A 16,136-nucleotide genomic window follows, 5' to 3' on the forward strand; every position below is an offset into this window, starting at 1 on the left:
ACACTTCACTTCCTCCAGTTTTTCTCCATTCAAACTCACCTCCCAATTGACTTGACCCTCAACCCTACTGTACCTAATAACCTTGCTCTTATTCACATTCACTCTCAACTTTCTTCTTCCACACACTTTACCAAACTCAGTCACCAGCTTCTGCAGTTTCTCACATGAATCAGCCACCAGCGCTGTATCATCAGCGAACAACAACTGACTCACTTCCCAAGCTCTCTCATCCCCAACAGACTTCATACTTGCCCCTCTTTCCAAAACTCTTGCATTTACCTCCCTAACAACCCCATCCATAAACAAATTAAACAAACATGGAGACATCACACACCCCTGTCGCAAACCTACATTCACTGAGAACCAATCACTTTCCTCTCTTCCTACACGTACACATGCCTTACATCCTCGATAAAAACTTTTCACTGCTTCTAACAACTTTCCTCCCACACCATATATTCTTAATACCTTCCACAGAGCATCTCTATCAACTCTATCATATGCCTTCTCCAGATCCATAAATGCTACATACAAATCCATTTGCTTTTCTAAGTATTTCTCACATACATTCTTCAAAGCAAACACCTGATCCACACATCCTCTACCACTTCTGAAACCACACTGCTCTTCCCCAATCTGATGCTCTGTACATGCCTTCACCCTCTCAATCAATACCCTCCCATATAATTTACCAGGAATACTCAACAAACTTATACCTCTGTAATTTGAGCACTCACTCTTATCCCCTTTGCCTTTGTACAATGGCACTATGCACGCATTCCGCCAATCCTCAGGCACCTCATCATGAGTCATACATACATTAAATAACCTTACCAACCAGTCAACAATACAGTCACCCCCTTTTTTAATAAATTCCACTGCAATACCATCCAAACCTGCTGCCTTGCCGGCTTTCATCTTCCGCAAAGCTTTCACTACCTCTTCTCTGTTTACCAAATCATTTTCCCTAACCCTCTCACTTTGCACACCACCTCGACCAAAACACCCTATATCTGCCACTCTATCATCAAACACATTCAACAAACCTTCAAAATACTCACTCCATCTCCTTCTCACATCACCACTACTTGTTATCACCTCCCCATTTGCGCCCTTCACTGAAGTTCCCATTTGCTCCCTTGTCTTACGCACTTTATTTACCTCCTTCCAGAACATCTTTTTATTCTCCCTAAAATTTAATGATACTCTCTCACCCCAACTCTCATTTACCCTTTTTTTCACCTCTTGCACCTTTCTCTTGACCTCCTGTCTCTTTCTTTTATACTTCCCCCACTCAATTGCATTTTTTCCCTGCAAAAATCGTCCAAATGCCTCTCTCTTCTCTTTCACTAATACTCTTACTTCTTCATCCCACCACTCACTACCCTTTCTAATCAACCCACCTCCCACTCTTCTCATGCCACAAGCATCTTTTGCGCAATCCATCACTGATTCCCTAAATACATCCCATTCCTCCCCCACTCCCCTTGCTTCCATTGTTCTCACCTTTTTCCATTCTGTACTCAGTCTCTCCTGGTACTTCCTCACACAGGTCTCCTTCTCAAGCTCACTTACTCTCACCACCCTCTTCACCCCAACATTCACTCTTCTTTTCTGAAAACCCATACAAATTAATATGGGTAAAACTGAAAGTTGATGGAGAGAGGTGGGTGATTATTGGTGCATATGCACCTGGGCATGAGAAGAAAGATCATGAGAGGCAAGTGTTTTGGGAGCAGCTGAATGAGTGTGTTAGTGGTTTTGATGCACGAGACCGGGTTATAGTGATGGGTGATTTGAATGCAAAGGTGAGTAATGTGGCAGTTGAGGGAATAATTGGTATACATGGGGTGTTCAGTGTTGTAAATGGAAATGGTGAAGAGCTTGTAGATTTATGTGCTGAAAAAGGACTGATGATTGGGAATACCTGGTTTAAAAAGCGAGATATACATAAGTATACTTATGTAAGTAGGAGAGATGGCCAGAGAGCGTTATTGGATTACGTGTTAATTGACAGGCGTGCGAAAGATAGACTTTTGGATGTTAATGTGCTGAGAGGTGCAACTGGAGGGATGTCTGATCATTATCTTGTGGAGGCTAAGGTGAAGATTTGTATATATATATATATATATATATATATATATATATATATATATATATATATATATATATATATATATATTTATTTATTTTATTCATTTTGCTTTGTCGCTGTCTCCCGTGTTAGCAAGGTAGCGCAAGGAAGCAGACGAAAGAATGGCCCACCTCACCCACATACACATGTATATACATACACGTCCACACACGCAAATATACAAACCTATATATCTCAATGTATACATATATACACACACAGACATATCTATCTATCTTTCTTCCTTTCATACCGTTCGCCATTTCCCGCATTAGCGAGGTAGTGTTAAGAACAGAGAACTGGGCCTTTGAGGGAATATCCTCATCTGGCCCCCTTCTCTGTTCCTTCTTTGGGAAAAAAAAAAAACAAAAAGGGGAGGATTTCCAGCCTCCCCACTCCCTTTTCTTTTAGTCGCCTTCTACGACACGCAGGGAATATGTGGGGAGTATTCTTTCTCCCCTACCCCCAGGGATAATATATATATATATATATATATATATATATATATATATATATATATATATATATATTTTTTTTTTTTTATACCTCGTCACTGTCTCCCGCGTTTGCGAGGTAGCGCAAGGAAACAGACAAAAGAAATGGCCCAACCCCCCCCATACACATGTACATACACACGTCCACACACGCAAATATACATACCTACACAGCTTTCCATGGTTTACCCCGGACGCTTCACATGCCTTGATTCAATCCACTGACAGCACGTCAACCCCTGTATACCACATCGCTCCAGTTCACTCTATTCCTTGCCCTCCTTTCACCCTCCTGCATGTTCAGGCCCCGATCACACAAAATCCTTTTCACTCCATCTTTCCACCTCCAATTTGGTCTCCCTCTTCTCCTCGTTCCCTCCACCTCCGACACATATATCCTCTTGGTCAATCTTTCCTCACTCATTCTCTCCATGTGCCCAAACCATTTCAAAACACCCTCTTCTGCTCTCTCAACCACGCTCTTTTTATTTCCACACATCTCTCTTACCCTTACGTTACTTACTCGATCAAACCACCTCACACCACACATTGTCCTCAAACATCTCATTTCCAGCACATCCATCCTCCTGCGCACAACTCTATCCATAGCCCACGCCTCGCAACCATACAACATTGTTGGAACCACTATTCCTTCAAACATACCCATTTTTGCTTTCCGAGATAATGTTCTCGACTTCCACACATTTTTCAAGGCTCCCAAAATTTTCGCCCCCTCCCCCACCCTATGAACCACTTCCGCTTCCATGGTTCCATCCGCTGACAGATCCACTCCCAGATATCTAAAACACTTCACTTCCTCTAGTTTTTCTCCATTCAAACTCACCTCCCAACTGACTTGACCCTCAACCCTACTGTACCTAATAACCTTGCTCTTATTCACATTTACTCTTAACTTTCTTCTTCCACACACTTTACCAAACTCCGTCACCAGCTTCTGCAGTTTCTCACATGAATCCGCCACCAGCGGATATATATATATATATATATATCATTATCTTGTGGAGGCTAAGGTGAAGATTTGTATGGGTTTTCAGAAAAGAAGAGTAAATGTTGGGGTGAAGAGGGTGGTGAGAGTAAGTGAGCTTGGGAAGGAGACTTGTGTGAGGAAGTACCAGGAGAGACTGAGTACAGAATGGAAAAAGGTGAGAACAATGGAAGTAAGGGGAGTGGGGGAGGAATGGGATGTATTTAGGGAATCAGTGATGGATTGCGCAAAAGATGCTTGTGGCATGAGAAGAGTGGGAGGTGGGTTGATTAGAAAGGGTAGTGAGTGGTGGGATGAAGAAGTAAGAGTATTAGTGAAAGAGAAGAGAGAGGCATTTGGACGATTTTTGCAGGGAAAAAATGCAATTGAGTGGGAGATGTATAAAAGAAAGAGACAGGAGGTCAAGAGAAAGGTGCAAGAGGTGAAAAAAAAGGGCAAATGAGAGTTGGGGTGAGAGAGTATCATTAAATTTTAGGGAGAATAAAAAGATGTTCTGGAAGGAGGTAAATAAAGTGCGTAAGACAAGGGAGCAAATGGGAACTTCAGTGAAGGGCACAAATGGGGAGGTGATAACAAGTAGTGGTGATGTGAGAAGGAGATGGAGTGAGTATTTTGAAGGTTTGTTGAATGTGTTTGATGATAGAGTGGCAGATATAGGGTGTTTTGGTCGAGGTGGTGTGCAAAGTGAGAGGGTTAGGGAAAATGAGTTGGTAAACAGAGAAGAGGTAGTAAAAGCTTTGTGGAAGATGAAAGCCGGCAAGGCAGCAGGTTCGGATGGTATTGCAGTGGAATTTATTAAAAAAGGGGGTGACTGTATTGTTGACTGGTTGGTAAGGTTATTTAATGTATGTATGACTCATGGTGAGGTGCCTGAGGATTGGCGGAATGCGTGCATAGTGCCATTGTATAAAGGCAAAGGGGATAAGAGTGAGTGCTCAAATTACAGAGGTATAAGTTTGTTGAGTATTCCTGGCAAATTATATGGGAGGGTATTGATTGAGAGGGTGAAGGCATGTACAGAGCATCAGATTGGGGAAGAGCAGTGTGGTTTCAAAAGTGGTAGAGGATGTGTGGATCAGGTGCTTGCTTTGAAGAATATATGTGAGAAATACTTAGAAAAGCAAATGGATTTGTATGTAGCATTTATGGATCTGGAGAAGGCATATGATAGAGCTGATAGAGATGCTCTGTGGAAGGTATTAAGAATATATGGTGTGGGAGGCAAGTTGTTAGAAGCAGCGAAAAGTTTTTATCGAGGATGTAAGGCATGTGTACGTGTAGGAAGAGAGGAAAGTGATTGGTTCTCAGTGAATGTAGGTTTGCGGCAGGGGTGTGTGATGTCTCCATGGTTGTTTAATTTGTTTATGGATGGGGTTGTTAGGGAGGTAAATGCAAGAGTTTTGGAAAGAGGGGCAAGTATGAAGTCTGTTGGGGATGAGAGAGCTAGGGAAGTGAGTCAGATGTTGTTCGCTGATGATACAGCGCTGGTGGCTGATTCATGTGAGAAACTGCAGAAGCTGGTGACTGAGTTTGGTAAAGTGTGTGAAAGAAGAAAGTTAAGAGTAAATGTGAATAAGAGGAAGGTTATTAGGTACAGTAGGGTTGAGGGTCAATTCAATTGGGAGGTGAGTTTGAATGGAGAAAAACTGGAGGAAGTGAAGTGTTTTAGATATCTGGGAGTGGATCTGGCAGCAGATGGAACCATGGAAGCGGAAGTGGATCATAGGGTGGGGTAGGGGGCGAAAATTCTGGGAGCCTTGAAGAATGTGTGGAAGTCGAGAACATTATCTCAGAAAGCAAAAATGGGTATGTTTGAAGGAATAGTGGTTCCAACAATGTTGTATGGTTGTGAGGCATGGACAATGGATAGAGTTGTGCACAGGAGGATGGATGTGCTGGAAATGAGATGTTTGAGGACAATGTGTGGTGTGAGGTGGTTTGATCGAGTAAGTAACGTAAGGGTAAGAGAGATGTGTGGAAATAAAAAGAGCGTGGTTGAGAGAGCAGAAGAGGGTGCTTTGAAATGGTTTGGTCACATGGAGAGAATGAGTAAGGAAAGATTGACCAAGAGGATATATGTGTCGCAGGTGGAGGGAACGAGGAGAAGAGGGAGACCAAGTTGGAGGTGGAAAGATGGAGTGAAAAAGATTTTGTGTGATCGGGGCCTGAACATGCAGGAGGGTGAAAGGAGGGCAAAGAATAGAGTGAATTGGATCGATGTGGTATACCGGGGTTGACGTGCTGTCAGTGGATTGAATCAAGGCATGTGTATGGGTTGGGCCATTTCTTTCATCTGTTTCCTTGCGCTACCTCGCAAACGCGGGAGACAGCGACAAAGAAAAAAAAAATATATATATATATATATATATATATATATATATATGAATATATATATATATGAATATATATATATATATATATATATATATATATATATATATATATATATATATATATATACACATGTGTATGGGGGGTGGTTGGGCCATTTCTTTCGTCTGTTTCCTTGCGCTACCTCGCAAACGCGGGAGACAGCGACAAAGTATAATAAAAAAAATAAAAATAAATTTTTTCTTTTTTTCTTTTTTTTTTTTTTTATACTTTGTCGCTGTCTCCCGCGTTTGCGAGGTAGCGCAAGGAAACAGACGAAAGAAATGGCCCAACCCTCCCCCATACACATGTACATACACACGTCCACACACGCAAATATACATACCTACACAGCCTTCCATGGTTTACCCCAGACGCTTCACATGCCTTGCTTCAATCCACTGACAGCACGTCAACCCCTGTATACCACATGACTCCAATTCACTCTATTTCTTGCCCTCCTTTCACCCTCCTGCATGTTCAGGCCCCGATCACACAAAATCCTTTTCACTCCATCTTTCCACCTCCAATTTGGTCTCCCTCTTCTCCTCGTTCCCTCCACCTCCGACACATATATCCTCTTGGTCAATCTCTCCTCACTCATTCTCTCCATGTGCCCAAACCATTTCAAAACACCCTCTTCTGCTCTCTCAACCACGCTCTTTTTATTTCCACACATCTCTCTTACCCTTACGTTACTTACTCGATCAAACCACCTCACACCACACATTGTCCTCAAACATCTCATTTCCAGCACATCCATCCTCCTGCGCACATCTCTATCCATAGCCCACGCCTCGCAACCATACAACATTGTTGGAACCACTATTCCCTCAAACATACCCATTTTTGCTTTCCGAGATAATGTTCTCGACTTCCACACATTTTTCAAGGCTCCCAAAATTTTCGCCCCCTCCCCCACCCTATGATCCACTTCCGCTTCCATGGTTCCATCCGCTGACAGATCCACTCCCAGATATCTAAAACACTTCACTTCCTCCAGTTTTTCTCCATTCAAACTCACCTCCCAATTGACTTGACCCTCACCCCTACTGTACCTAATAACCTTGCTCTTATTCACATTTACTCTCAACTTTCTTCTTCCACACACTTTACCAAACTCAGTCACCAGCTTCTGCAGTTTCTCACATGAATCAGCCACCAGCGCTGTATCATCAGCGAACAACAACTGACTCACTTCCCAAGCTCTCTCATCCCCAACAGACTTCATACTTGCCCCTCTTTCCAGGACTCTTGCATTTACCTCCCTTACAACCCCATCCATAAACAAATTAAACAACCATGGAGACATCACACACCCCTGCCGCAAACCTACATTCACTGAGAACCAATCACTTTCCTCTCTTCCTACACGTACACATGCCTTACATCCTCGATAAAAACTTTTCACTGCTTCTAACAACTTGCCTCCCACACCATATATTCTTAATACCTTCCACAGAGCATCTCTATCAACTCTATCATATGCCTTCTCCAGATCCATAAATGCTACATACAAATCCATTTGCTTTTCTAAGTATTTCTCACATACATTCTTCAAAGCAAACACCTGGTCCACACATCCTCTACCACTTCTGAAACCGCACTGCTCTTCCCCAATCTGATGCTCTGTACATGCCTTCACCCTCTCAATCAATACCCTCCCATATAATTTACCAGGAATACTCAACAAACTTATACCTCTGTAATTTGAGCACTCACTCTTATCCCCTTTGCCTTTGTACAATGGCACTACGCACGCATTCCGCCAATCCTCAGGCACCTCACCATGAGTCATACATACATTAAATAACCTTACCAACCAGTCAACAATACAGTCACCCCCTTTCTTAATAAATTCCACTGCAATACCATCCAAACCTGCTGCCTTGCCGGCTTTCATCTTCCGCAAAGCTTTTACTACCTCTTCTCTGTTTACCAAATCATTTTCCCTAACCCTCTCACTTTGCACACCACCTCGACCAAAACACCCTATATCTGCCACTCTGTCATCAGACACATTCAACAAACCTTCAAAATACTCATTCCATCTCCTTCTCACATCACCGCTACTTGTTATCACCTCCCCATTTACGCCCTTCACTGAAGTTCCCATTTGCTCCCTTGTCTTACGCACCCTATTTACCTCCTTCCAGAACATCTTTTTATTCTCCCTAAAATTTACTGATAGTCTCTCACCCCAACTCTCATTTGCCATTTGAGAACAATGGAAGTAAGGGGAGTGGGGGAGGAATGGGATGTATTTAGGGAATCAGTGATGGATTGCGCAAAAGATGCTTGTGGCATGAGAAGAGTGGGAGGTGGGCTGTTTAGAAAGGGTAGTGAGTGGTGGGATGAAGAAGTAAGAGTATTAGTGAAAGAGAAGAGAGAGGCATTTGGACGATTTTTGCAGGGAAAAAATGCAATTGAGTGGGAGAAGTATAAAAGAAAGAGACAGGAGGTCAAGAGAAAGGTGCAAGAGGTGAAAAATAAAATATATATATATATATATATATATATATATATATATATATATATATATATATATATATATATTTTTTTTTTTCTGCTTTGTCACTGTCTCCCGCGTTTGCGAGGTAGCGCAAGGAAACAGACAAAAGAAATGGCCCAACCCCCCCCCATACACATGTATATACATACGTCCACACACGCAAATATACATACAGACACAGCTTTCCATGGTTTACCCCAGACGCTTCACATGCCCTGATTCAATCCATTGACAGCACGTCAACCCCGGTATACCACATCGATCCAATTCACTCTATTCCTTGCCCTCCTTTCACCCTCCTGCATGTTCAGGCCCCGATCACACAAAATCTTTTTCACTCTATCTTTCCACCTCCAATTTGGTCTCCCACTTCTCCTCGTTCCCTCCACCTCCGACACATATATCCTCTTGGTCAATCTTTCCTCACTCATTCTCTCCATGTGCCCAAACCATTTCAAAACACCCTCTTCTGCTCTCTCAACCACACTCTTTTTATTTCCACACATCTCTCTTATCCTTACGTTACTTACTCGATCAAACCATCTCACACCACACATTGTCCTCAAACATCTCATTTCCAGCACATCCATCCTCCTGCGCACAACTCTATCCATAGCCCACACCTCGCAACCATACAACATTGTTGGAACCACTATTCCTTCAAACATACCCATTTTATCTTTCCGAGATAATGTTCTCGACTTCCACACATTCTTCAAGGCTCCCAGCATTTTCGCCCCCTCCCCCACCCTATGATCCACTTCCGCTTCCATGGTTCCATCCGCTGCCAGATCCACTCCCAGATATCTAAAACACTTTACCTCCTCCAGTTTTTCTCTATTCAAACTTACCTCCCAATTGACTTGACCCTCAACCCTACTGTACCTAATTACCTTGCTCTTATTCACATTTACTCTTAACTTTTTTCTTTCACACACTTTACCTCCCTTACAACCCCATCCATAAACAAATTAAACAACCATGGAGACATCACACACCCCTGCCGCAAACCTACATTCACTGAGAACCAATCACTTTCCTCTCTTCCTACACGTACACATGCCTTACATCCTCGATAAAAACTTTTCACTGCTTCTAACAACTTGCCTCCCACACCATATATTCTTAATACCTTCCACAGAGCATCTCTATCAACTCTATCATATGCCTTCTCCAGATCCATAAATGCTACATACAAATCCATTTGCTTTTCTAAGTATTTCTCACATACATTCTTCAAAGCAAACACCTGGTCCACACATCCTCTACCACTTCTGAAACCGCACTGCTCTTCCCCAATCTGATGCTCTGTACATGCCTTCACCCTCTCAATCAATACCCTCCCATATAATTTACCAGGAATACTCAACAAACTTATACCTCTGTAATTTGAGCACTCACTCTTATCCCCTTTGCCTTTGTACAATGGCACTACGCACGCATTCCGCCAATCCTCAGGCACCTCACCATGAGTCATACATACATTAAATAACCTTACCAACCAGTCAACAATACAGTCACCCCCTTTCTTAATAAATTCCACTGCAATACCATCCAAACCTGCTGCCTTGCCGGCTTTCATCTTCCGCAAAGCTTTTACTACCTCTTCTCTGTTTACCAAATCATTTTCCCTAACCCTCTCACTTTGCACACCACCTCGACCAAAACACCCTATATCTGCCACTCTGTCATCAGACACATTCAACAAACCTTCAAAATACTCATTCCATCTCCTTCTCACATCACCGCTACTTGTTATCACCTCCCCATTTACGCCCTTCACTGAAGTTCCCATTTGCTCCCTTGTCTTACGCACCCTATTTACCTCCTTCCAGAACATCTTTTTATTCTCCCTAAAATTTACTGATAGTCTCTCACCCCAACTCTCATTTGCCATTTGAGAACAATGGAAGTAAGGGGAGTGGGGGAGGAATGGGATGTATTTAGGGAATCAGTGATGGATTGCGCAAAAGATGCTTGTGGCATGAGAAGAGTGGGAGGTGGGCTGTTTAGAAAGGGTAGTGAGTGGTGGGATGAAGAAGTAAGAGTATTAGTGAAAGAGAAGAGAGAGGCATTTGGACGATTTTTGCAGGGAAAAAATGCAATTGAGTGGGAGAAGTATAAAAGAAAGAGACAGGAGGTCAAGAGAAAGGTGCAAGAGGTGAAAAATAAAATATATATATATATATATATATATATATATATATATATATATATATATATATATTTTTTTTTTTCTGCTTTGTCACTGTCTCCCGCGTTTGCGAGGTAGCGCAAGGAAACAGACAAAAGAAATGGCCCAACCCCCCCCCATACACATGTATATACATACGTCCACACACGCAAATATACATACAGACACAGCTTTCCATGGTTTACCCCAGACGCTTCACATGCCCTGATTCAATCCATTGACAGCACGTCAACCCCGGTATACCACATCGATCCAATTCACTCTATTCCTTGCCCTCCTTTCACCCTCCTGCATGTTCAGGCCCCGATCACACAAAATCTTTTTCACTCTATCTTTCCACCTCCAATTTGGTCTCCCACTTCTCCTCGTTCCCTCCACCTCCGACACATATATCCTCTTGGTCAATCTTTCCTCACTCATTCTCTCCATGTGCCCAAACCATTTCAAAACACCCTCTTCTGCTCTCTCAACCACACTCTTTTTATTTCCACACATCTCTCTTATCCTTACGTTACTTACTCGATCAAACCATCTCACACCACACATTGTCCTCAAACATCTCATTTCCAGCACATCCATCCTCCTGCGCACAACTCTATCCATAGCCCACACCTCGCAACCATACAACATTGTTGGAACCACTATTCCTTCAAACATACCCATTTTATCTTTCCGAGATAATGTTCTCGACTTCCACACATTCTTCAAGGCTCCCAGCATTTTCGCCCCCTCCCCCACCCTATGATCCACTTCCGCTTCCATGGTTCCATCCGCTGCCAGATCCACTCCCAGATATCTAAAACACTTTACCTCCTCCAGTTTTTCTCTATTCAAACTTACCTCCCAATTGACTTGACCCTCAACCCTACTGTACCTAATTACCTTGCTCTTATTCACATTTACTCTTAACTTTTTTCTTTCACACACTTTACCAAACTCAGTCACCAGCTTCTGCAGTTTCTCACATGAATCAGCCACCAGCGCTGTATCATCAGCGAACAACAACTGACTCACTTCCCAAGCTCTCTCATCCCCAACAGACTTCATACTTGCCCCTCTTTCCAAAACTCTTGCATTCACCTCCCTAACAACCCCATCCATAAACAAATTAAACAACCATGGAGACATCACACACCCCTGCCGCAAACCTACATTCACTGAGAACCAATCACTTTCCTCTCTTCCTACACGTACACATGCCTTACATCCTCGATAAAAACTTTTCACTGCTTATAACAACTTGCCTCCCACACCATATATTCTTAATACCTTCCACAGAGCATCTCTATCAACTCTATCATATGCCTTCTCCAGATCCATAAATGCTACATACAAATCCATTTGCTTTTCTAAGTATTTCTCACATACATTCTTCAAAGAAAACACCTGATCCACACATCCTCTACCACTTCTGAAACCACACTGCTCTTCCCCAATCTGATGCTCTGTACATGCCTTCACCCTCTCAATCAATACCCTCCCATATAATTTACCAGGAATACTCAACAAACTTTTTTTTTCTTTTTTTTTTATACTTTGTCGCTGTCTCCCGCGTTTGCGAGGTAGCGCAAGGAAACAGACGAAAGAAATGGCCCAACCCCCCCATACATATGTATATACATACGTCCACACACGCAAATATACATACCTACACAGCTTTCCATGGTTTACCCCAGACGCTTCACATGCCTTGATTCAATCCACTGACAGCACGTCAACCCCGGTATACCACATCGCTCCAATTCACTCTATTCCTTGCCCTCCTTTCACCCTCCTGCATGTTCAGGCCCCGATCACACAAAATCTTTTTCACTCCATCTTTCCACCTCCAATTTGGTCTCCCTCTTCTCCTCGTTTACTCCACCTCCGACACATATATCCTCTTGGTCAATCTTTCCTCACTCATTCTCTCCATGTGCCCAAACCACTTCAAAACAACCTCTTCTGCTCTCTCAACCACGCTCTTTTTATTTCCACACACCTCTCTTACCCTTACGTTACTCACTCGATCAAACCACCTCACACCACACATTGTCCTCAAAAATCTCATTTCCAGCACATCCATCCTCCTGCGCACAACTCTATCCATAGCCCACGCCTCGCAACCATACAACATTGTTGGAACCACTATTCCTTCAAACATACCCATTTTTGCTTTCCGAGATAATGTTCTCGACTTCCACACATTCTTCAAGGCCCCCAGAATTTTCGCCCCCTTCCCCACCCTATGATCCACTTCCGCTTCCATGGTTCCATCCGCTGCCAGATCCACTCCCAGATATCTAAAACACTTCACTTCCTCCAGTTTTTCTCCATTCAAACTCACCTCCCAATTGACTTGACCCTCAACCCTACTGTACCTAATAACCTTGCTCTTATTCACATTTACTCTTAACTTTCTTCTTCCACACACTTTACCAAACTCAGTCACCAGCTTCTGCAGTTTCTCACATGAATCAGCCACCAGCGCTGTATCATCAGCGAACAACAACTGACTCACTTCCCAAGCTCTCTCATCCCCAACAGACTTCATACTTGCCCCTCTTTCCAAAACTCTTGCATTTACCTCCCTAACAACCCCATCCATAAACAAATTAAACAACCATGGAGACATCACACACCCCTGCCGCAAACCTACATTCACTGAGAACCAATCACTTTCCTCTCTTCCTACACGTACACATGCCTTACATCCTCGATAAAAACTTTTCACTGCTTCTAACAACTTTCCTCCCACACCATATATTCTTAATACCTTCCACACAGCATCTCTATCAACTCTATCATATGCCTTCTCCAGATCCATAAATGCTACATACAAATCCATTTGCTTTTCTAAGTATTTCTCACATACATTCTTCAGAGCAAACACCTGATCCACACATCCTCTACCACTTCTGAAACCACACTGCTCTTCCCCCATCTGATGCTCTGTACATGCCTTCACCCTCTCAATCAATACCCTCCCATATAATTTACCAGGAATACTCAACAAACTTATACCTCTGTAATTTGAGCACTCATTCTTATCCCCTTTGCCTTTGTACAATGGCACTATGCACGCATTCCGCTAATCCTCAGGCACCTCACCATGAGTCATACATACATTAAATAACCTTACCAACCAGTCAACAATACAGTCACCCCTTTTTTTAATAAATTCCACTGCAATACCATCCAAACCTGCTGCCTTGCCGGCTTTCATCTTCCGCAAAGCTTTCACTACCTCTTCTCTGTTTACCAAATCATTTTCCCTAACCCTCTCACTTTGCACACCACCTCGACCAAAACACCCTATATCTGCCACTCTATCATCAAACACATTCAACAAACCTTCAAAATACTCACTCCATCTCCCTCTCACATCACCACTACTTGTTATCACCTCCCCATTTGCGCCCTTCACTGAAGTTCCCATTTGCTCCCTTGTCTTACGCACTTTATTTACCTCCTTCCAGAACACCTTTTTATTCTCCCTAAAATTTAATGATACTCTCTCACCTCAACTCTCATTTGCCCTTTTTTTCACCTCTTGCACCTTTCTCTTGACCTCCTGTCTCTTTCTCTTATACATCTCCCACTCAATTGCATTTTTTCCCTGCAAAAATCGTCCAAATGCCTCTCTCTTCTCTTTCACTAATACTCTTACTTCTTCATCCCACCACTCACTACCCTTTCTAATCAACCCACCTCCCACTCTTCTCATGCCACAAGCATCTTTTGCGCAATCCATCACTGATTCCCTAAATACATCCCATTCCTCCCCCACTCCCCTTGCTTCCATTGTTCTCACCTTTTTCCATTCTGTACTCAGTCTCTCCTGGTACTTCCTCACACAGGTCTCTTTCTCAAGCTCACTTACTCTCACCACCCTCTTCACCCCAACTTTCACTCTTCTTTTCTGAAAACCCATACAAATCTTCACCTTAGCCTCCACAAGATAATGATCAGACATCCCTCCAGTTGCACCTCTCAGCACATTAACATCCAAAAGTCTCTCTTTCGCACGCCTGTCAATTAACACGTAATCCAATAATGCTCTCTGGCCATCTCTCCTACTTACATAAGTATACTTATGTATATCTCGCTTTTTAAACCAGATATTCCCAATCATCAGTCCTTTTTTAGCACATAAATCTACAAGCTCTTCACCATTTCCATTTACAACACTGAACACCCCATGTATACCAATTATTCCCTCAACTGCCACATTACTCACCTTTGTATTCAAATCACCCATCACTATAACCCGGTCTCGTGCATCAAAACCACTAACTCACTCATTCAGCTGCTCCCAAAACACTTGCCTCTCTTGATCTTTCTTCTCATGCCCAGGTGCATATGCACCAATAATCACCCACCTCTCTCCATCAACTTTCAGTTTTACCCATATTAATCGAGAATTTACTTTCTTACACTCTATCACATACTCCCACAACTCCGGTTTCAGGAGTATTGCTACTCCTTCCCTTGCTCTTGTCCTCTCACTAACCCCTGACTTTACTCCCCAGACATTCCCAAACCACTCTTCCCCTTTACCCTTGAGCTTCGTTTCACTCAGAGCCAAAACATCCAGGTTCCTTTCCTCAAACATACTACCTATCTCTCCTTTTTTCACATCTTGGTTACATCCACACACATTTAGGCACCCCACTCTGAGCCTTCGAGGAGGATGAGCCCTCCCCGCGAGACTCCTTCTTCTGTTTCCCATTTTAGAAAGTTAATACAAGGAGGGGAGAATTTCTGGCCCCCCGCTCCTGTCCCCTCTAGTCGCTTTCTACGACACGCGAGGAATACGTGGGAAGTATTCTTTCACCCCTATCCCCGGGGATAATATACATATATATATACATACACACACACACACACACACACACACACACACATGCACACATACACACACACACACATACATATATATACATATGAAAAATGTAAGAAACAATTTAGAAAACTGAAACTTCTAGCTTGAAGTGAATGAAAAAAAAATGAATGTCACATAATGGTTCAACCTCTGGCTATGGAAAAAAGGAAATGTATAATTTATTTACACAAACGTCAATAGCAGTTCTCAACAAACTTATACCTCTGTAATTTGAGCACTCACTCTTATCCCCTTTGCCTTTGTACAATGGCACTATGCACTCATTCCGCCAATCCTCAGGCACCTCACCATGAGTCATACATACATTAAATAACCTTACCAACCAGTCAATAATACAGTCACCCCCTTTTTTAATAAATTCCACTGCAATACCATCCAAACCTGCTGCCTTGCCGGCTTTCATCTTCCGCAAAGCTTTTACTGCCTCTTCTCTGTTTACCAAATCATTTTCCCCTCCTCCTTCTACCTCTTTTCTATACACACACTCCTTACCTCTATTTTATCACCCATATATATTCATACCCCCCTCATATCCCCCCCT

At 42.8% G+C, this 16,136-nt stretch overlaps 1 protein-coding gene across 1 annotated transcript in view; it reads right to left on the reverse strand.

Annotated features, from left to right (window-relative positions):
- LOC139749149 (3'(2'),5'-bisphosphate nucleotidase 1) overlaps positions 1–16,136 on the reverse strand; it is a 349,490-nt gene that overhangs the window by 154,902 nt on the left and 178,452 nt on the right. The window lies entirely within an intron of this gene.

The sequence above is a fragment of the Panulirus ornatus genome, chromosome 6, assembly GCF_036320965.1.
Source record: "Panulirus ornatus isolate Po-2019 chromosome 6, ASM3632096v1, whole genome shotgun sequence".
Lineage (NCBI taxonomy): Eukaryota > Metazoa > Arthropoda > Malacostraca > Decapoda > Palinuridae > Panulirus > Panulirus ornatus.